Here is a 23181-nt window from a genome sequence, read left to right on the forward strand (position 1 = left end):
CATGTTTCACATCATATAGGAAGATAAAGTCCCCGAGGCTCAGTGATCTCAGTGATCTAAGTGTAAAAAGAGAAACCATGAGATTACAGGAAGAAAACTTGAGTAGTTCTATTGTTACCTTGTTGCAGGGCTTCAGTTTCTGACACTGATTGGAAGGCAGGTTTTAGGCAAAGAACAGAAATGCTATGAGTAAAAACCATTTGCACAGCACGAATCACTTACAGAGTCGGGGTCTCTGACCTACCAGATTGCCATTTACGATATATATCAGAAGGTTCACTGTGCCTATTATAAAAAAAAAAAAAAATTAGCAGTGGAAGTGGATGTGAGCAAATCACGTTCAGAGACACAGACATAGCCACTGATGTATAACAGCCCTCACATGTGACACACACAGCCGCTGATGTGTAACAGCCCTCACATGTGACACACACAGCCACTGATGTGTAACAGCCCTCACATGTGACACACACAGCCACTGCTCTGTAATGGTCCTCACATATGACACACACAGCCGCTGCTCTGTAATGGCCATCACATGTGACACAGCCGCTGCTCTGTAACGGCCATCACATGTGACACACTCAGCCGCTGCTCTGTAATGGCCCTCACATGTGACACACACAGCCTGCTCTGTAACGGTCCTCACATGCTGGCATGTACTCTGTCCTCCTCTGTCCTTCTCTCCCTCTCCTTGTGTGCTTGCACTTAGGACTGCCCGCTCACCTGGTCCTCACCACCAGTCCTGTGCTCTGTGCAGTCAGCAGTGGTGCCCCTCTCCACAGCAAGGTCTTGCTCATTGTCCAGGCCAGGTTTAAACTCCAGGTCTTTCTGCCTCCCCCATACATGAAAGGAAGTTTAACAAAGAAGAATTACTCCCACATAGTTGGTGAAGAGCTGTGGGTTCATCACAGGAAGGAGGAGGAAGATGAGGGGAAGAGAGAAGGAGAAAGATGAGAAGAGGAGAGAGACAAGAGAAGAGAAAAAAGAGATGAGAAGAAGAGAGTCTAAGACTTGCTCCCGTCTCTTAATTCCTCTGAGAAGGCAATGTGCTGGAATCTTCTACTCAACATTGTTCTATGCCGCCTACTAAAGCAGTCAACCTGTGGGACAGGGGTGGTAGACTGCTCGCTCAAAACCTTGTGTGAGTCCCTAAGTCCACACCCAAGCAACTCACCAAACAAAAAAAATCTGATTTTGTGATTTGCTGTAGGAATTTTTTAATCCTCACCTGGGGTTTCAACCCCGACTTAGACCAATGAATTCTAGAAAGAAGGATTAAATTTTGATTAAATCAATTTTGATAAAAGACATACGCAGCCTTTATATTGACAATAAGCTTTAAACAGCACAAGAGCAGGGCAGACATCTGCCCTCTATGCTGTTAGAATCTACGTTCCTATCGATAACCCCGAGTTATCATTGCTATGTCTCATCTGGACTGCTCTTAACCCCAAACGGCCATGTTCTCTTTAACACACCCATAGCCCACAGCGTCTTCTTCCACTCTTCCTCTTCTTCTCCCCCTCGTGGTTCTCCTCCATCCCTGAGCCTTGGAATGTTAAACCCCACCTATGCCTCTTCTGCCCAGTGATTAGCTGTTGGCATCTTATTTAACAATCAGAGATAACATGGGGGCAAGGTCACACAGGGTCTCTTGTGCTAAGTGTAGACTCTCTCTGGGACAACCAGGACTGGGGGGGGGGCAATATTAGCATTAGAATATAAGCAGTATCAGGACTCCACACAACAATCATTGCTAAACATTACAGAATACTTTGAATACCAAATGCATAATTTGGGATATAAATGTTAATGAAAACACAGTCTACTTGTGTGGATGTCTTATGTTTGAGCAGAAGAAAACAAATGACTCTGAAATGCTTTCAGAACAGGACAAGAATTTAGGACTTTCAGAATGTTCCACCCCAAAAGAATTTGAGTTTCTACAAATGTGGACTGATGAAACAGATTTGACATTGCAGGAAAGCGTCTGCCTCTCAGAAGTGAGCAGAACTGCATAAATGTGTTTATATGATTCATCAGTCTTGCTTGGGAGCACAACAGATATACCAGAGGGGAAAACAACAGGTTTGTGTAGCTTAGCTCAAGGTTTTGGAGGCCCGGGGGCATGTTGTTTACACTGGCTTAGCTCTTGCTCAGAGTCCTAAGACAACAAACACATGTTGTCACTTGGTGTGTTGGCTGCTTTTGTGTGTCAACTTGACACAGGCTGGAGTTATCACAGAGATAGGAGCTTCAGTTGGGGAAGTACCTCCATGAGATCCAGCTGTGGGGCATTTTCTCTATTAGTGATCAAGGGGGGAGGGCACATTGCAGGCGGTGCCATCCCTGGGCTGGTATTACTGGGTTCTAAAAGAAAGCAGGCTGAGCAAGCCAGGGGAAGCAAGCCAGTAAGGAAAATCCCTCCATGGCCTCCGCATCAGCTCCTGCTTCCTGACCAGCTTGACTTCCTTTCCTGACCTCCTCAGTAATAACTAACTGGAGGAGCCAGGAAGACAGAGCTACTGTTGGGAGAAGTTTAAAAAAAAAGAAGCAAAAGCAAAAACAAAACAAACAAAACCAAACAAAATGGCCCCTTCCCCTCTTTTAATCAACGTGAACATCAAGTGGAATTTAGATGGGTTTTGAAGATACATTTGTTTTACAAGTGCTTTACTTGAATGCTCATACGTGAACCACGTGCATCCCTGGTACCTGTGGTGGTGTGAAAAGGGTGTCAGCAGATCCCCTGTAATTGGAACTATGCATGGCTGGAAACCACCATAGTGTTTCCAGGGATGGAGCCCAGGTCTTCAAGAACAAGTGCTTCTTGCTCTCCTGAACCATCTCTCCAGCATCTCAAGTGGGCTTTTAATGTAATGCAAACAACTTTGGCCAGGAGAGGCAAATGCTTCACTTGGTGGAAAGTTAGGGATTTACTGGTGGGTAGTTGCAGCACCTAAGATGTGTTAGCCTTCTGCTGTGTGGGCAAAACAAGAAATGCAGTTGAGATGATCAGCTTAAAAGGAGGAAAGACTTATTTGGGCTCATGGTTTTAGAGGTATTAATCTATGTGATAAGTCATTTTCCCACCAGTGAAATGAGCCAATTCAAGCCAAATTTAAAAATTATATATATTATACATATATGTATGTATATATATATACATACATATATGTACATATATAACGTATATGTGTGTGTACATACATATATGCATATATATATATATATATATATATATATATATATAGTTAACATACACACACAGAGGTTTATTAGGAAAATGCTCTCAGAAGAGTTCGCTGGCCCCAAAGGAGACCCAGAAATGACCATGGTAAGGGAGAGATAGGAGAGGAGGAAGAGAAAGAGAAAGAAAGAGCTTGTGGCCAGAGAGGAGAGAGAGGGAGAAGGAGATGGAGAAGGAGAGAGAGAGTAGAGAGGCCAAAAACTTCAGGATTATAGATGGAAGAGTCTCTGGGGGAAGGGCAGCCCAGGCCCTGGACTAGAAAGTTTGGGATTGGGAGCAGGGAGTGCCAGGTAGGGAACAGGGGATGCTGGGAATACCTAGAGGCCAGGTCTGTTTTGGTGTGTCAACTATGCACCTCGGCCCCTTGTCCTGGGGTCTGAAAGCAAACCCCACAGTCAGCTGGGTTTGTCATCTGAGGTCTGAGGTTAGACAGAGAATATACACTGACAGAAAGAAGCTGCTAACTTCATGGTAGCCAGGAAACAAGGAATGGAGAGACAGGGGTTGGGGTCCTTGGAGTCTGTTCCCAGAGTCCACCTTTTACCCAGTGCTCCCTCTCCTAGGGGTCTAAGCCTTCAGGGCACTCCAGAATCTAACATAATGTAACCAGGGTCCTTGTGCTGAGAGAAAAGTGCCTTCTGAAACAAAGAGTTCAGAGTGGCCTGTACAGTAAGGGCCAACAGATTATTTCCTTAATGGCCAGTGTCTTAGCCAGTGTTCTGTTGCTGTGAAGAGACACCATGACCTTGGTTACGCCTATCAAAATAAAGCGTTTAATCAAGGCTTGTTTACAGATTCAGAGGTCTTCTCCATTATCCTCCTCAAGTGGTGCATGGTGACATGCAGGTGGACCTGGTGTTGGGAGCTTCACATCTGGATCCACAGGCAGCAGGAGGGGAGAAACTCTGGGACTCTTTGGGCTTTTGAAACCCCAAAGCCTCTCCCCAGTGTCACACTTCCTCCAACAAGGTGACACTTCCTAATCCCTCTTAAGGTCACTCCCTGATGACAAAGCATTCACATACACAAAGCTGTGGGCGCCATTCTTATTCATACAGTCACAGCCAGACAGTAAACAGTCTCTGGCTTTTGTGGGCCTATGTTTTCTTTTCTTTTTTTTTTTTTTTTTTTTTTGATCAATCAATGAGCTTTATTGGATATACTTACAGGACAAAGAGGAAGATCATTTTGATGATGAAAACACAAGGGGCTCACAGTAACTTGTTATCCTGAAACTTGAACTCAGCATTTGGTAGAGATTATGAATACTGGATACTCCAAGCATATCTGTATATATCTTTTTTTTTTTGAGAGAGAGAGAGAGAGAGAGAGAGAGAGAGAGAATGTTTCTCTGTATAGACCAGGCTAGGCTGTAACTCAGAAATCTGCCTGCATCTACCCCCAAAGTGATGGGATTAAAGACATGCACCACCACTGACCAGGCCTGTAGTCATCTCTATAGGATAAAGAACATCCTATTTCTTTAGGTGGCTCAGTGTACCAAATCCTCACTTAAGCATAATTTGTCTGAATTTCTTTATGTGAATTAAATATCAAGAATGCTGTCAGTATTATTAAACAATTTGAAAGGTGTATTACATAACTTAATTAGGTTTCCTTTTGAACCATTTATTTCAGTTTCAAGGAAAGTGTCCAAAAATACTACATTCTTCTGGTTTCCGTAATGGTTTTTATCTTATAATATTTAAGAGTGAACAAGTAAAACTTTCCTTATATTGTCACATTTTTCAGAGTATTTCCCCACAGAAATAGTTCACATTATCTAAGATTTCAACACGGCATGAATGCTTTCACACGTTTTGTATACTTATGAAAATTCTGTAGTATAGAGAAATTATTTGCATTTGTAAGGTTTCTCTCCTATAGGAGTTCTATGATGAATTCTAAGATTGCCTTTGTCAGTATTTATCACATTCACTGCATTTGTAAGGTTATTCTCTTGTATGAATTCACTGATGACATTGCAAATTCACTCCATTTGTAAGGTATTTCTTCTGTGTGGATTCTCTGATGGAAATGAAGATTGCATTTGAAGGTAAATCATTTGTCAAATTCACTGCATCTGTATGGTTTCTCTCTTGCCTGAATTGTCTAATGACTTCGAACACTGCATTTTTGGGCAAATCATTTGTCACAATCACTGCACTTCTAAGGTTTCTCTCCTGTATAAGTTCTATGATGAATCCTAAGACTGCCTTTGTCAGTAAAACATTTGTCACATTCACTACATTGGTAAGGTTTCTCTCTGGTATGAATTCGCTAATGACTATGCAGATTGTATTTTGTAGTAAAGCATTTGTTACATGGACTGCATTTGTAAGGTTTCTCTCCTGTATGAGTTCTATGATGAATTTTAAGACTGCCTTTATCAGTAAAGCATTTGTCACATTCACTGTATTTGTAAGGTTTCTCTCCTTTATGAATTCTCTGATGACTATGAAGACTCCATTTTTGGGTAAAGCATTTGTCACATTCACTGCATTTGTAAGGTTTCTCTCCTGTATGTGTTCTCTGATGACTATGACAATGGCATTTACTGGCAAAACATTTGTCACATTCACTGCAATTGAAAGGACATAGTACTGATGCTTCAGGACAGAGACATAGACCAGACACAAATGAGTAAGCCTAACCGAGCCTGGAATTAACTTATATATGAATATTCTCTTGGATTTTCCAATGCCCTTTGTTCTATTTTAGCCCTAAGAAAATCTAGTGCCAGACCAGTAGAATCTGTGTGATAAGTTCCACAGACTGAGGCATTAGACTTGAAAAGCAAGGGGTCTTCTGGAACCGGTTGTGGAACTCTCAGCCAGAGAAAACATATTGAGCAGTAGTTCTCATGGCAATTTTTCTGTTTTGTTCTCTTTCATTCCTTTTCTTAGTTACAGGTTCCTGGTAGCTTAGACCATGATCTTAAGCAAGAATAATGGCTACGAAACCATCCCTTGAGATGGGGTCACTAACATGACCTTATCTCTGGGGAAACCAATGCTTTACTTTTTAAATCATTTACAAAATTATTATGATAAATAAAAACTTTCCCAACAATAAAATTTCATATGGTTGCACATGTGTCATTGGAGGTTGGTTTCGATATATGGTAAAGAAAGCCTTAACTAGAAAGAATTAAAATAGTTTAAATTTATGCATTAAAATTTATAAAAAAATCAGACATTAGATGTTAAATAATAATTAACCAAATGGGGCCAGAAAGTGAGCTCAGCGGTTAAGGGCACTGACCATAAAGATTTATCAACCTGTTCTTGGGAATATGCCACTAGCCTTGGATGACCACCCTATTGTGCATTCATTTAGAACTGTTATATTTTGATGATACACACACACACACACACACACACACACACACATATATGTATATGTATATGTATATGTATATGTATATGTATATGTATATGTATATGTATATATATATGGCTTTTTTGAGACAGAGATTCTCTATATAGACCTGGCTGTCCTCGAACTCACTCTGTAGACCAGGTTTTTCCTTGAACTCAGAAATCTGTCTCCCTCTTCCTCCAAGTGTTAGGATTAAAGGCTTGCACCCCCAGTGCTCGGCAATGATTTAGATTAACAATGATGTTACCTGTTCTGTTTGTGATTCACTGAACATGTAGTTTCAGAGTTGTAATGCTCGAATGATTTTTGTATTTTACTGTGTCAAATGATTTTTGTTGGTATTTGTGATTGTTTCACTAAATAAGGTTTCTAAGAGTTGCTATTGGTTTTTAATGTATAAAATCCCCTGCTTGAGAGCTACAAAACACACCCAGATTCAAACTGACTCTGTGGTTGTTTCTGTTTGTCACCGATGAATCCTTACCCACCTGAACTTTGAAGATCCTCACCCGAGGGACTCCCATACCTGACTGGGGTGGTCTGTGACAATCTACAATGCTCAGTGATCAGCAAGAACTGAGTCCATTTCAGAGGTCCTCAAACTTGAGGACACTTTACAACCACTTATATGATTTGATAAATCAAGCATACCCAGGCTTCTTCCCAGAGTTTCTTGCTTTTTTGCTGCAGTGGGAATTTGTGGCTTTTATAGGTAGACAGAACACCCTCAAGTGTTTGAGATTTCTAATTTATTGGGTCTTCTGTGGACCAGGCAAACACTCTGCAGCCTTTCAGGGTTTCTGATTCAACTGAGGGACCCTAGGGTTTTCCAGTGTCACACCCTCCTTACAGCTTCCCCACACCTCAGGTCAAGGCTAGGCCAAGTTCCATTCTCCATCTCCATTCTTGGAATGTACTGGACTGATAGTCACCTGATCCTCTGGAAAGTCCTAGACAGAGTTCAAATTCATGTCTTGCTTGCTAGCTAGTAGATTTAAAGGTCGATATGAATTGTAACCTTGCTGATGTAACCTATACCCCTAAAAAGTACAAAAATTGCTTGTAATAGCCATTTGGGAGGATGCCTTCTTGTTACTCACCTTGAGGGTTGACCCCGATGCTCTGGAAAATAAACCTCTTGCTTTTGCATCGATCTGCATCTCAAAATAACTACCACTAATGGAGGGTTGTTGTCTTACATAACAGTTCAATGGTAGAACTGGGAACCTGGGTTTTTTAGTTTCCAGATGAGACTGCTGCTGGTGGCTCAAGGACAAGGATAGAATAAAGAGGAGGGTAGTGCCTCAGTATAATGCTACAGCAGTAACACGCTGCATTCAAAATGCTGTACAGCAGGATAGAACACACTAGTAAGTCTGTTAAAATGTCAGGCTCGAGGATGGCTGGGAGAGGGGAAGGTGATTCCATGTCACGGGTCAAAATGCTGTAGTTAAAAGCAGTGTCATTATCTTCTTCCAAATTCAACCATTTCCTTTTGAAGACCAATTCAAAAAAAGTCATATTTCTTTAAATAGGACTGGGGTAAACTATTTTCCTTTATTGAGAGACAAGCAATGTCAAAGAGAGATATTTCAATGAAAGGTTAGAGTACAAAAGTTACTTGAGATCGCCCAGGGTTACCCAGTGAGACCTCGTCTAAAAAATTTTGTAAAATAGTGAATATTCAATGTTCTGAAATTGACAAGTTTCTCTGCATAATCTTGTCAGCTAAAAGTGTTTCAAGTTACAGGGGAGGGGACAAAGACAGGTGTGGAGACGCCATACTTCGCCAGGAGCTATAGCCTGCAACTCCAATGGAGACATGTTTGGGCTTGTACTCTGGCTACCTGCTCATTGCACCATATAATGGAGCTGCCAAAGACCAAGGGAAGGACATACTCACCTATTCCTCATAGACCTCTGGGCTATGGACAGCCTAAATGGCCTTGGTCTTGGCTGTTGGAGGACTCCAAGTATGGATTTATTTTGTGCTACCATTGCCTTATAAGTTTTTTTTTTTTTTTAATTTTTATTTATTTATTTATTTTTGTTTTTGTTTTTTGTTTTTGTTTCAAGACAGGGTTTCTCTGTGTAGCCCTGACTGTCCTGGAACTCACTCTGTAGACTAGGCTGGCCTTGAACTCAGAAATCCACCTGCCTCTGCCTCCCAAGTGCAGGGATTACAGGCGTGCACCACCACTGCCCAGCACCTTATAAGTTTAAAGGATGGAAGTTTTCCTGCCAACATGGGAGGGGGTGAAGAATATTTAAGTGTTTCATATGGTGATGCTTCTAGGGGATCGTATGACAGACTTTCAAGAATTCTTTCAACAGCAGAGGGATAGCTGCTGTCACGCCTCCTCCCTCCACCCCTCCTCCCACACCATCTTTTTCCCTGAAGACTTTCAGGGAAAGACTTTCAGGGATGTTAAGGGTCATCTTTACTTTGTCGATGCAAGGATGCTGGGAAGGCTTACTAAGTGTAGGACTTCTACCCTATTAACCAACTAGAGTCTGACATTCCAATTTAATTTCATGATTTTAGCCCAAGGCATGTTAACATTAAAAAAAAGTAATGATGAATTATTTTGTTGTTGGCATGTTATTTTTAATAACACCCTGTAATTTTGTATGTCGTGATATTCTTTGGAGGTCGAGAACTCTATGGATGTATTTAACTAAACCATTTCTCTCATCTTGAATCTCTGCAAATATAAGTTGACTTTGTCAGTTCGGGTTGCTGGAAAAACTACTTGCTTGTGCCCACATATAAAAAGAAGTCACTAGCTCTCTGGACTTTCCTTCTAAAAGACATGAGTTCTACTCATGAGTATGCCTCTCTTAAGAGATAATCACTATCCTGAAGTAGCAACTGGAAATATCATTACATTACCATGGGAATTCCATAGACACTTGCGGGGGACACAGGTGTTCAGTTGATTGCAGTAATCTCGTCTTGTTTTTGGGCTGTTGTGTATTCTCTAGTACCTGAAGCATAATGTCTGTTACACAGCAAACTTCAGCAAATGTTTATCAAATACACAGATTCATAAACAGCCACGACTCTGTTCTGTTCTAAGTAACTTCAAGAATGTTAAAATTCACTGGGAAGTGGTGGCACACGACTGTAATCACAGCATTCTGGGAGGCAGAGGCAGGTGGATTTCTGTGTTCGAGGCTAGCCTAGTCTACAAAGTGAGTTCCAGTACAGCCAGGGCTATACAGAGAAACCCTGTCTCAAAAAAAAAAAAAAAAAAAAAAAAACATATCCCCTCCCAAAAAAAAAGAATGTTAAAATTCTGTGCTCTAAAACAAAAAACATTTGATGTCTGATTTTCTGATCTGGGATCTGGATTTCAAATCTTTAGTCTCTAGATGTTTTATTCATTCCAAGTGAAAGTCACAAAACCATTGTTCTATTCAATTTCCAAATGAACTTTAAAAATCCTATTATAGCCAGCTGTAGTAGCACACATCTTTAATCCTAGTACTTTGGAAGCAGAGGTAGGTGATCTCTAAAAATTCAAGGCCAGCCTGGTCTATACAGAGAATTCTAGGAGAGCCAGAGATATGTAAGTAGGCCTGTCTCAAAACATATCATATTATATTATTGTCATTGATTTCACCGGTCTTTTAGCTTCTCACTTGTCACTATGTTTTTTTAAAAAGATTTTCATTATTTATTATATGTAAGTACACTGTAGCTATCTTCAGACACTCCCAGAAGAGGGCATCAGATCCCATTACAGATGGTTGTAAGCCACCATGTGGTTGCTGGAATTTGAACTCAGGACCTTCTGAAGAGCAGTCACTGAGCCATCTCTCTAGCCCATCATTATCTTGTAGAAAGAATATCTTATGTGTTGCATGGATACATCACCTGTGAACTAAAAAGCCTATGGCCTGTAGCTTTTGCAGGAAATATGGGTGGGAATCAAGTAGAGAGAAAGGATTCTGGGAGAGAGCCAGGAGGGAGATTTGCCAGGAAGATATGTTGAGACAGACATGATACCACAGGTAACCAGCATGTGGCAGAATGTAGCTAGGATAAATGAGACATTTTAAGTTATATCTAGTCAGAGAGGAGCCTAGCTATATGGCCAAGGTATTTGTAAATATATTTTGAGTCTGTGTCTTATTTCTGGGAGCAAGGGGCTGAGAGGAAGAACCAGGAAAATTTTTGCCAATGGCACTTTACCCAGAAACTCCATCCACCCACCTACCCCTACCCCCAATTACGTTAGCGTGGGTGTAGACTGTTGGTCAGACATGCCTCACTTCTCTCCAGAAAAGGCCAGTATTCCTGCCGATGCTCTTTCTCCCTTTTTCCAGGTAGTACAAACTTACAATGAAATCATCTATAAACTTATTTGTATCATGGATCGCCCCCCCCTTTTTTAGATTTATTTATTTTATTTATATGAGCATACTGTAGCTGTTTTCAGACACACCAGAATAGGGCATTGGATCCCACTACAGATGGTTGTGAGCCACCATGTGGTTACTGGGATTTGAACTCAGGACCTCTGAAAGAGCAGTCAGTACTCTTAACCGCTGAACCATCTCTCCAGTCCCCCATGGGTTCTTTAGAACATTGAAGAAGGTGACAGATCGTGTCTCAGAATAGTATCTTAAGACACACAGTTACTTTAAATGGAAGAAATTACATTAACTTTATGAAAACACTGAGCAAGTGTATTGACTGCTATCTTTTGCTGTGATAAAATAACATGACCAAGGCTTGTGATTCCAGAGGGATAACAGTCTATCCTGGCAGGAAGTCACAGCAGCCTGTGGCCGGCATGGTAGGAGGAGCAGGGAACTGAGAGATAGTAGCTTCAAGGGCAAGCTGGAAACAGTGACACACTGCAACAACTGCACGACTACAACTCTCAAAGCCAGAAGGAGTGAACTTCCCCAGCAAGGATGCACCACCTTCCCAACCATTGCCACTGTACAGCCTGGCTTTGTTTGTTACCTTGACACAAGCTAGAATGATCTGAAAGAAGGGAACCTCAAGTTTAGAAAATGCCTCCATAAGATCCAGTTGTAAGGCGTTTTCTTAAAACATGATTGGGGTGGTGCCAGCCCATTGTGGGTGGTGCCCTCTCTGGGCTGTTCCTGGGTTTTATAAGAAAGCAGGCTGAGCAAGCCAGGAGGAGCAAGCCAGTAAGCAGCACCCCTCCATGGCCTCTGCATCAGCTCCTGTCTCCAGGTGCCGGTCCTGTCCTGACTTCCTCCCATGATGGGCTGTGATGCAGAAGTGTAAGCTAAATAAACCCTTGACTCCCCAACTTGCTTTTTGGTCATGGTGTTTCATTGTAGCAATGGAAAGCCTAAGATAATAACTAACTTGGAACCAAGTGTTCAAATACTCGAGGCTATGGAGGGAACATTTCTTCTTTAGAATGTCACAGCAAGTTAGTGAAATAACATGCTGGGCTCTGTAGCCTCATCACAAATTACTCCCCAAACACAGCAGCTTACTATCTTCTGGTTTCTGTGGGTTAAGAATCTAAAACCAGCCTACCTAGGTAGTTTTGGATAGAAACTCTCACTCATTGTTTTTTTGTATTTGTTAGATTTTTGGTTTTTTGGATTTGGTTTTTTTGAGACAGGGTTTCTCTGTATAGCCCTGGCTTTCCTGGAAAACTCACTTTGTAGACCAGGCTGGCCTCGAACTCAGAAATCTGCTTGCCTCTGGCTCCCAGAATGCTGGGATTACAGGCATGCGCCACCACCGCCTGGCCTCGCTCAGTGTTAAGGAAGGAGACAAACAGTTGTTCAATCATCTGGAGGTTTGATGGAGAGAAAGCTATCAGCGGGCCTAAGTTCTCTGTCACTTTGAGCTATCCACAGACTTGCCCTGTGACAGGGCAGCTGACCTCCCCAGTACCAGTGCAAGTGTTCTATGTGCGGGCACAGAACCCACAGAATTTTACATTCTTACCTGTAAAATAGCATCTAGTCACTTCTGCAATGTTGTGTACACTGGACAGGGATACACAAGCCTGTGAGTGCAAAGAGCTGAAATGACAGGTTCTCTCTTTAGGGCTGCTGTCTAGAAAGTGACTATGATGTAGGCGTGCAAATGAGATCTAGAAGCTGATCTGGTAATAAACTCGAGGAAAGATGCTAACCTTTGGGACTGAGCATGCCTCGGTGGTTAAGGGAACTTGCTGCTCTTCCGGAGGTCCTAAGTTTGGTTCCAGCACCCACAATGCACAACTCACAACTGCCTGTAGCTCCAGCTCCAGGGGATCTGACGCCGCCTCTGCAGGGATCCAACTCCAACCCCAGCTCACACCCACAGGTGCCACATGCCTGCACAGGTAGACAGGCACAGGCAAACACACACAGGCAGACACACACAGGCAGACACACACAGGTAGACACGCACATACATATGGATGAATAAATGCTAAGCATGTGTTATTTTAAAAAGTAACCCAATTAATTCTATTTAGGTCATTTTCTTTTTTGTTTTTGTTTTATTTCATGTGAGGTAGAGGAGGTCTTTCTTGGTAGCCTAGGCTAGCATGGAGCTTGTGTAGGCAAAACGAACTTTAAACTCTTGGCAATCTTCCTGGCTCATCCTCTTAAGGGCTGGAACTACAGAACTGTCCTATCAAGGCTGTCTCTCTCTATTGCCTTTTTTTTTTTTTTAAGGATTTACTTAAGCTGGGTGGTGGTGGCACATGCCTTTAATCCTAGTACTTGGGAGGCAGAGGCAGGAGGATTTCTGAGTTCGAGGCAAGTCTGGTCTACAGAGTGAGTTCCAGGACAGCCAGGGCTATACAGAGAAACCCTGTCTCGAAAAAAAACAAAGAAAAAAATTATTTATTCATTATATGTAAGTACACTGTAGCTGTCTTCAGACACACCAGAAGAGGGTGTGTTGTGAGCTACCATGTGGGTGCTGGGATTTGAACTCAGGACCTTTGGGGGAGCAGTGAGTGCTCTTAACCACTGAGCCATCTCTCCAGCACCTTCTTTTGCTTTTTGATTCAGGGACCTCAGTATGTAACATATGCTAGTACTAAACTCATGATCTTCCTGCTTCAGCCTCTTAAGGGCTGAAATTGCATGTGTACACAATGAATTATTGCATTTTAAATAATTCTGATGTAGAACTGTAAATACTGTGATTATTTATTTATTAAAACATCTGGTTCCAGGCAGTGTTGGTGCACACCTTTGATCCCAGATTTGAGACACTTGCAGAAGCAAGCAGATCTGAGTTCCAGGCCAGCCTGGTCTATAGAGTGAGTTCCAAAACAGCCAGTACTACACAAAGAAATATTCTTAGAAAAAAAAAAAAAAAGCCAGGCGTGGTGTTGCACACCTGTAATCCCAGCACTCGGGAGGCAGAGGCGGGCAGATTTCTGAGTTCAAGGCCAGCCTGGTCTACAGAGTGAGTTCCAGGACAGCCCAGAACTACACAGAGAAACCCTATCTCAGGAAAAAAAAAACCCTTGCCCCCAAACCAAACACATTTTGACTTTGGGGCTGGAATGTGGCTTGCTTGGTAGGGTGCTGCCCTACTGTGTGTGGCACTTTGGGTCTGAATCCCCGCCACATAAAACTATAGTCCCAGTGCTCTGAAGGTGAAGATTGAAGTATACCTTCAAGGTCAGCTTCAACTACAAACTAGAGACTAGCCTGGGCTATATCTAAAAAGATTGTCTTCTACTTGTTAGCGTCACAAATATCACTAATATTTCCGAGTATCTCTGCCTAGAATCATAATTAAGACATGTCACAAATTTCAGCTTGTTACCTAGGATGCAACTTTGTCAACACAAACACTGATAACATGGCATGGACTTTTTAACCCTGTCCATGGACTCTGTGAGATGATGGATCACAAGATGGCTTAGGGTACAAAACCACTATGTGAAGAAAATATATATCAACCTAATACAAGCACCTTCAAGTGACTGAGCCATTATTCCACACGGATAATATATGCGTTTGTTATTATCAGACTTCCCCAATACTGTGTATATTTACTAATTGATTAGTATCTCGTCACTATTGACTTTGTTAGTAGTCCCCTCCTGTTGTGTCTATGTGTACATGTATGTTGATACAGAGTCTTGTTGTGTAGCATAAGTAGGCCTTTCACTCGATCCTCCTGCCTCAGCTTTTGCAGAGCTGGAAGCACAGACATGAGTCATCAAACTTGGATTATGAAGCATGCCATGCCACCAGTAGGTAATGAGCCGGTCTTAATTTAGATCCAAGACAAATGGGAAGTAAATTATGTTTCTCCCGGCGACTTTATGTTTTTGCTGCAGTTTTTCAGTGTATGTGCTAGACAGTTGCCAGCTGGATTCCTGTAACTAAATCATAAACGACCGAAATTAAGTAGGACAAGTTTCAGGCATGTGAACGGACTTGTTTTCCAATGATGAGCATTTCCTCTTGTGGCCAACGCAGCGATCCATGCACCACTTCCGTGATCTCTTCCTGAGTGGGAACAAATGCACAGAATTTGGCTTGCTGGGGGATCTGTCAGATTGGGGGCACCTGTTAAAACAGCAACAACTCCTTTTCAGTCTTGAGGTCCCACTCCAGCGGCTGTCCATGGTGGCAGTGCCTCTTCTCTAACCTCCCTAAGCAGCTCAGCCACAGAGCCTCAGCCAGCCAGGATGGTCTTTCCATTCTAATCCAAGGATCTGATGCAGGGAAGAGGGGGTGAAAAAAACCCATCAATCCCTGAGCTTCCCACAAGCCCCACCAATCATTGAACAGGACGTCCCACCAATCCCTCACTCTGGAGATCTCTGCCCTGAAAAGTTCAGCCTCCTAAGAAACCCTGTCTGAGCCTTGTCCTTTGTCCAGTTCCCTGTTGTCCACTCAGGGGCACAGAGGCAGCCACCCATGCTGGATGCATCCCTTTTCCTACTGGATCTGTCTCCCCAACAAATCTCTTTTATGAGATTTGCCGCCTAGTTAGCATGACTTTCTCACTGGAAGAAACCAAGAATCAAGGAAGGAGCTGAGCTCTGAGCTCCGCTGGGGATACCCTCCCTGGGAGCTGAGGCAACTCTTGCTGAAGATGCTTCCTCTCAGAGCCCTGTGGTTCCTGGGCTCCGTAGTCCTGGGATACTTTTCCATCGCAGCAGGAAGACATACTGCAAAGTCACACTTTTCTTTCCTGTATTAAGGGAACAGTGACACTGGCTGGTGGGAGAATTCAGTTGGCTGGGTGTGTACCTAGCATATACAAAACCCTGGGTTCAATCTCCAGTACTAAGAGGGTGTGGCAGGCGCGGCACTCAGAGCCATGTTGGTCTCCACAGTGGGTTCCAGACTAGAATGCTATACAAGAAAAGTCTCAAAAATGAATCACTGTACACACAGTACTTAAAAAAACAGTCTACAGTGGAATTAAAATATTGATGAGCCAGATACTAACACAACAAATTTTATTATTGAGGTTTTTGTTTTTTGTTTTTGTTTTTTTTAAACAGGGTCTCACTGTCAGCTCTGACTGTCCTGGAACTCACTATGTAGAGCAGGCTGGCCTCAAATTCAGAGATCACTCTGCCTCTGCCTCTGCCTCCTAAGTTCTGGGATTAAAGCTTTGTGTGGGTTTACAATTAGTTTTTTAACCCTGCTTTCAATCCTGAAAATGTTTCATCCACAAAACAAATAATAATCACATTTCCTTGGTGATCGTGTATGTAACAAAACAATGTTGAGAAATGGCTTGCACATTATTCCAGTTTTTTGGTTTGTTTGTTTGGTCGTTTTTCAAGACAGTATTTCTCTGTGTAGCCCTGGCTGTCCTAGAACTTGCTCTGAGACCAGGCAGGCCTTGAATTCACAGAGAACCCTCTGTCTCTGCCTCTTGAGAACTAAAGAACTAAAGATGTGTGACACCGCAGATCAGCCTGCTGCCCCTCAGCAGACTGTTCTCCTGGGAACACAGCCAGTCTCACCTGATTTCCCATTCCCAGCGCACTCTTAAACACTCTTAAAGTGGCTGTTTACACCACTTCCTTGAGGTGCTGGGGAATGGCTTGGCTGACCAAGTTTAGCATCTTGGACCTGAGCTCCAGCCAGCAATGCACCAGCTCCCCAGAGGAAAGCCATGAGGCTTGGGCACAATGCAGAGATAGATGCTGTCAGGCAGCTACTGGAGTTCAAGTCTGCGGTGGTGGTTGGTACAAGCGGTGTTGGTGAAAAAGCTCTCAGGATCCTAATGACTCACCACTGCTTCGTCAAAGACCATGAGCCCACTATCCAGGATTCTTACTGGAAAGCAGCAGCCCTGGACTACAGAGGAGGCTACATACTAAATGTGCTGGATACAGCGGGCCAGGATACCAGGCGGGCTCTGCAGGACCGTGCTTGGCAGTTGGTGATGGCCTGCTGGGCGTCTTTGCTCTTGATGACCCCTCTTCGCTAGACCAGCTGCAGCAGATATGGTCCACGTGGAAGCCTCACCGCAGCCTCTGGTGCTAGTGGGCATCACGTGTGACCTGGTGAGCACTGCTGGAGATGTTCATGCTGCAGCCGCCACCACAGTCCTTGCTCCCAAGGTGGGAGTCCCCTTAGTGAAGACTTCAGCCAAGAGGCAGCCTTTGCCCTTGTGACCGTGAGATTCAGAGGCCCAGGAGGCTGGGGCTGCCTCAAGCAGGAAGATCAGACACCACAAAACCATCTGTAGCTGTGGCTGCTTTGTAGCCTGAGGATCTTAGTTAAGCCAATTAACCCTTGTCTCCTGTTAAGGTGACAGTTCTCTAGTCATAAGATTCCCCCACCCACCCACCCACCAAGTAAGTTTCCACGGACATTTTTTTTATTGTCATTTGGTGATGAGTGTCCCTTGTTGGCTGTGTTCTGTGAAACTCTATGCAAAATTAAATAAACGTTCTCAGCATTCAAAGCTAAAAAAAAAAAAAAAAAAAAAAAAAAAAAAAAAAAAAAAAAAAAAAAAAAAAAAGATGTGTGACACCACCACCTGGCTATGTATGCCCTTTAATTTCAGTAATTTTCACTTTTAACTATTTTCAAGGCTATAGATGAGTTCATAATTTTCTGATTATTCTGTTAAGATGACTTTTTTCCACTTTTATATTTATTCCCATGGTTCATGGAGTTTTTCTTTGCTTGTTTTTAGTCTTTTATTTCTTCTTTAAGTAATACCAAAGGATTATGAATTAATTGGGAAAGTTGTCCACATTTTAACTTACATTGAAAATTTGTCTTAATTTAAGAATAAACATAAACTGAAGCACACCCCTGGTTTGTTTCCTTCCCTGGCTAACCTACTATTTGCTGTTTAGGTCAGGCTGGCTTTGAGTTCATGGAAGTGTGCCTGAGGCAGGATACACTGTGCCTAGAACAGAGGTGATGGAATGTACCACCATGCTCAGAGATGTCATAAGAATAAAGAGCGCGGCCCTAGACCTTACCACACACTTTCACTTCTTGTGCACCCTTCTGCAAATGCGTGTGTCTCCTACCACCGTGACCTAGATCTGGGAGCTGGTTTTCCCGACCCAGAATTAAGTAGCTGTAATGGGGGGTTGTGTAGACTTTAACCTTCCTTCCTCCAGCTAGTTCTTGCTGCCTCAGCCAGGGGCGCGTGCTCGGGCAGTCCTGCTTCTCTCCCACCCTTTGTTCTGGGAGTTACCCTCATCCCTGCAAGCTAGATTTTCAGTTTCTTTCTTTCTTTTTTCTTTCTTTCTTTTTTTTTAAAGATTTATTTATTTTTATGTATGAGTACACTGTTGCTGTCTTCAGACACACCAGGAAAGGGCATCAGATCTCATTACAGATTGCTGTGAGCCACCATGTGGTTGGTGGGAATTTCACTCAGGACCTCTGGAAGAGCAGTCAGTGCTCTTAACCTCTGAGCCATCTCTCCAGTCCCGATTTTGAGTTTCAAAAGCAGACATGTTTGTTTTGTTTTCTAACCCTCTTGTGATAGCTAGTCTTGGTTGTCAACTTGACTACATCTGGACTTAAATTAAAAACGGAGGGCACAGCACTGAGGAACTGCTTAGTTTGACGTAGGAAGATCCACTTCTAACCCAAATCTTGAGGTAGGAATACACATGCCTTTAAATCGGGTCATACCTTGTTCTGGAAGCCTTGATAAGGACTCGGAAGAGGGAAGCTTTTGCTCGTTGCCTGCTTTCTTTGCTTTGCTGGCAAGCCCGTTCCTTCCCTGGCATTACAGCCCACTCCTTCAGGATTCCAGCATCTACTGAAGACCAGCTGAGACATCCAGCCTTGTGGACTGACCAAGTTCTGGATTCTGGGACTTTCTGTTCATATCCAGTCATTGCTGAACTAGGCGGACCACAGCCTGTAAGCCATTCTGATAAAATACTATATATATATAAAAATATATATTCCAAATACATGGGCATATATGTATACATGACTGTACATACTGACACATAGATTCATTTAAAAAGTTCTGCTACTCTATCTAACCTTAGTGCATGTCTAACACATAGATGACAGGTCTTAGTAAATCACTGGTTCTCGAGTGTTTATGATAACCCCTATAGATTTTGTCTCTAAGTGTGTGGAGAGAGATTGACACACACACATTTCTATGCTGGGGAGTGAATCTAGGGCCTAGAACATGTTAGGCATGTGCTCTACCACTGAGTCATATTCCTAGCCTGGTGACCTTTTATGTTTTGTTTTTTTTTCGAGACAGGGTTTCTCTGTGTAGCCCTGGTTGTCCTGGAACTCACTCTGTAGACCAGGCAGGCCTCGAACTCAGAAATCTGCCTGCCTCTGCCTCCCAAGTGCTGGGATTAAAGGCATGTGCCACCGGCCCTGGTGGCCTTTTTTAAATTATAGGATTATTCTCATAAGGTCAATCTTGAGGTGTATCATATTCTAAGAAAAATTATTAGGTTTTGTTAATATTTGTGGTCACTTCATGGTCTAGGCTGAAAAATTTTAGAGACAGGGTCTCATGAAACTCAGGTTATTTACAATCTTGTGTAGTTGGTATACAGACACTAAAAACAAAAATTCACTAACTGATTAGTTATAAAACATTACTGCAAAATTCTTTGGTATAGTAGTAAGGTTGGCAACTTTACAATCAATATTTCTCCTTGGAAATTTTTCTATTTTTAGGAAATTCCCAAATTTCCATTTGGATCTTTCCACTTATGATAATTTATTGTGGCATTTCAGATTTTGAAAAATCAAATAAAATGAATATCTATTAAACAAGAACCTTGAACCTCAAAGGAATCTAGTTCATCCTTTATTTCTTTAAAAAAAAAATCATTCACTTGGCCTTGTTGGACATCAAAGGGAGAAGAGGCCCTTGGTCCTGGAAAGGCTTGATGCTGCAGTGTGGGGGAATGCTGGAACAGGGAAGTGGTAGAGGGCTGATTGGGGAACAGGGAGAGGGGAGATGGATTATGACAGTTTTGGGGACAGGGAACCAAGAAAGGGGACATTTGAAATGTAAATAAAGAATATATCTAATAAAAAAAAAGTAAAAAAAAAAAAAAAAAAGAACTACTTGTGCAGTTCTGGCACAAATGATATGGGAGTAACTAATCCCCTTTTAATTGGAACTAAGGTCCACCCCATGATGTGGAACCTATATCTGACTGTTAAAGTTTCTAAAAACCTGAAACTAGACAAGTCATAAGTCTTGGCAGAAAAAAAAATCACTTATTTGCATAAGTATATGGAGTGGTTACATGCTGTAACTCCCTGTAGAGGTTAGAGGACAACCTTTAGGAATCTGTTCTTTCCTTCTGCTGTGAAGTTTTCACCAGAGAAGTCTGCTTGGACATGGGTTTAAGGTAATGCAAAGTCTATTAGCTGTCTGGGTGTTTCAGATCCGAGTGTGCAGTCCTTAGTCTTTCTCACGGTGAGCTTTTAGGCACAAAAACCATGTTCTCGGTTGACATACTTCATTTAACAAAAGCAGTTAACTAGAAGTGGATTACAGACTTCAAAACTCAAGCTTAGCCAAAACGCAAGCTTAGCACACAATTACTTTCCCAGAACTCTAGACCTTGATGAATTAGTCCTTTGTTTTCCTTTTGGCATGCTACCATCAGAAAACTGATGCTTATACCTACACTGTGGAAGCTGTACTGATTAACTATATTGAATGTCTGGAAAGTAGTTAATGGTATCGATGGACTGAATATTTAATATTTAGACAGTGAGTACAGACTGGGGATATGGTTCAGTGTGGAAATTGCTTGATGTGCAAGTGTGAGGAATTCAGACATGAACATGAAAGGTGAGCCTGGCCTCATGGCTGTAACTTTAGCATCGGGGTATAGACGGGTAGGTCCACTGGCTTGTTGGCCGGCTGGCCAGCTGACATGCCAAACTCCAGGTTCAGCAGGAGACCCTATCTGAAAATACAAGGAGAAGAAACGGTTGAGGAAGGGCCGAGTCGACAAAGAACTGCCAAAGTGTTCTGCCTCGTGACTGTACCATTTTGCATCCCTATCAATCAGGCATGAGGATTCCAGTGTCTCCATGCCAACACTTTATTTTCTGTGTTGGTTTTATAATACCCAGCTTACTAAACTTGAGTGCTGTCTCACGGTTTGGGTTTGCATTTCAGTGGCATGGCACATGTGTTGTAGACTGTGGCAATTGGTAAGCGTTTGGAAAGATGTTTACTACAGACTTCTGTGTCTGCATGTGTGTGTGTGTCACCGTGATCCAGTTCAGGGCCTTGCACATGCAAGTGCTTTTGCACTGAGCCCCATCACCAGCTCAGGCCACTTTTAAGTCCAGTAACAAAATGTTGCATTGTGGGAGTTACGTGTTTATTCTAGATAATGGCTCCGGGCCATATAGATATAGGTTGCCTGTTCAGTCCTTCGTGGCTTTTGGCCTATAGAAATTTTTGTTTGATGTTCATGTGTCAGTTTTTGTATTGTTGCCTGTGCTTTGGGTCCATAATTTAGTAACAGGTCCCACAATAGGAAACTTTTCTGGATATTAGACCCTTTTTACACTTTTAAGACTCATCCATTTTGAGTTCATGTTTGTTGTTTAAAGGTAGAGTCCAGTTTCACAGTTTTTCATGTAAATATCGCACTTCCTCGGTACTGGCTGCTGAAGACTGTCCTTCCCTGGTTGAGAGTCCCCAGACTCTGTGGTTTCTAGACTCTATTCTATCTGATTGGTCTACATGCCCGTACCATGCTGCTTCAACTGTAGCTTTAAAATCAGGAAATCTGAGCGGCCCATTTGGTTCCTTTTCAGATACTGTAAAGTCCCTGTAGCCTCGAGCGCTTGTGTGCACTCAGCAGTGTGAGTGTGGAAAGGGTTCCGAGGAGGGATGATGGTAGCAGTCACCACCCATTAACTCACATCAGCATGGAAACCCCGGGAGTGCCTCTGTACGTGCCATGCCTAGACCAGCAGCTGGATGTAAGGCAACAGAAGAATTGGAAAGAGAAGGACAGAGCCCCAGTTTGGGTTCCCATGGCCATTGCCAGTTCACTGTCAGCTTGATGAAGACAGTCAAAGGCCCATTCCCTGAGCCCTGACCCAGGAAACCCAGATGGGCAAAGGTAGCCCCAAGTGCCTCACATTGCGTTTCTTTTTCTGAGTTCCCAGTCGGCTCTCCTTGATCTTATTTATGCCACATCAGAATGTTTTTACATGTCACACACCCTCAATTGCAACTCTGGGGAGACAGAGGCAGGTAGATCTCTGTAAGTTCAAAGCCATCCTGGTCTACATAGTAAGTTCCAGAACAGCCAGAGACTCTGTCTCTATAAACGCGCATGCACAGGCAGGCACAGACATGCATACATGCACATGCACACATATGCACGCGCGCATACACAGACACAGACACACACATGCACGCACACTCACACTCACTCTAGGTGGACTTGATGGCAAGCCCGATGATCCCAGTTCCATCCCCAGAGCCATCCTGCTAGAAGGAGAAAACCAACCCTGACTTTCCCAAGTTGTCCTTCACCCAACACAGGCATGCACTCACGGAGGAATAAACAAATAAGGAAAGAAATAAATGTGTGTTTTAAAACGTTTTCCCCCCTTGTTCTGGAAAGACTCAGTGAAGCAGTATTCAGCAAAACAAGATTGGGGAAGTGGGATGGGGTGGGTGGGAGGACAGGGGGAGATAAGTGGGCTTAGGGGACTTCCGGGGAGTGGGGGTCTAGAAAAGGGGAAATCATTTGGAATGTAAATAAAAAATATATCGAATAAAAAATGTTTTAAGAGAAGAAGACAGGACTCACCTTGGTACCTCAGCATATCTCTTGGGTAGGAAGGTGGGCCCTCCTCCCTAGTTGTAGGCATAAGGGCTTCTCTAAACCCCACTGGGCAGGGAAGCCATGGGCTGCAGCTTTTACCACACAGAGACTGCACCTGTCCTTCAAGGCCCCATCCGCCTTTGAGGAGTCAGCTGGGGCGGAGGGTGGCCATGCAGCTGGATTGATCCAGACCTGGCCCAGCACCATGGGAAGATCTGTTCTGCCCTCAGTCAATTGCAGCTCAGCAGGTCAGCTAGGGTCACATTGCTCCAGAAGCTGGGA

The 23181-nt window shown here is 43.0% G+C and overlaps 2 long non-coding RNA genes and 1 pseudogene across 3 annotated transcripts in view; 2 read left to right on the forward strand and 1 right to left on the reverse strand.

Annotated features, from left to right (window-relative positions):
• LOC127674153 (uncharacterized) overlaps positions 1-23181 on the forward strand; it is a 424300-nt gene that overhangs the window by 191379 nt on the left and 209740 nt on the right. The gene's annotated exons all lie outside the window — the stretch shown is intronic.
• The window catches only part of LOC127674152 (uncharacterized), a 433706-nt gene that overhangs the window by 126655 nt on the left and 283870 nt on the right, over positions 1-23181 (reverse strand). The window lies entirely within an intron of this gene.
• Positions 16661-17337, forward strand: LOC127674135 (GTPase ERas-like; annotated as a pseudogene).

The sequence above is a fragment of the Apodemus sylvaticus genome, chromosome 23 (assembly GCF_947179515.1).
Source record: "Apodemus sylvaticus chromosome 23, mApoSyl1.1, whole genome shotgun sequence".
Lineage (NCBI taxonomy): Eukaryota > Metazoa > Chordata > Mammalia > Rodentia > Muridae > Apodemus > Apodemus sylvaticus.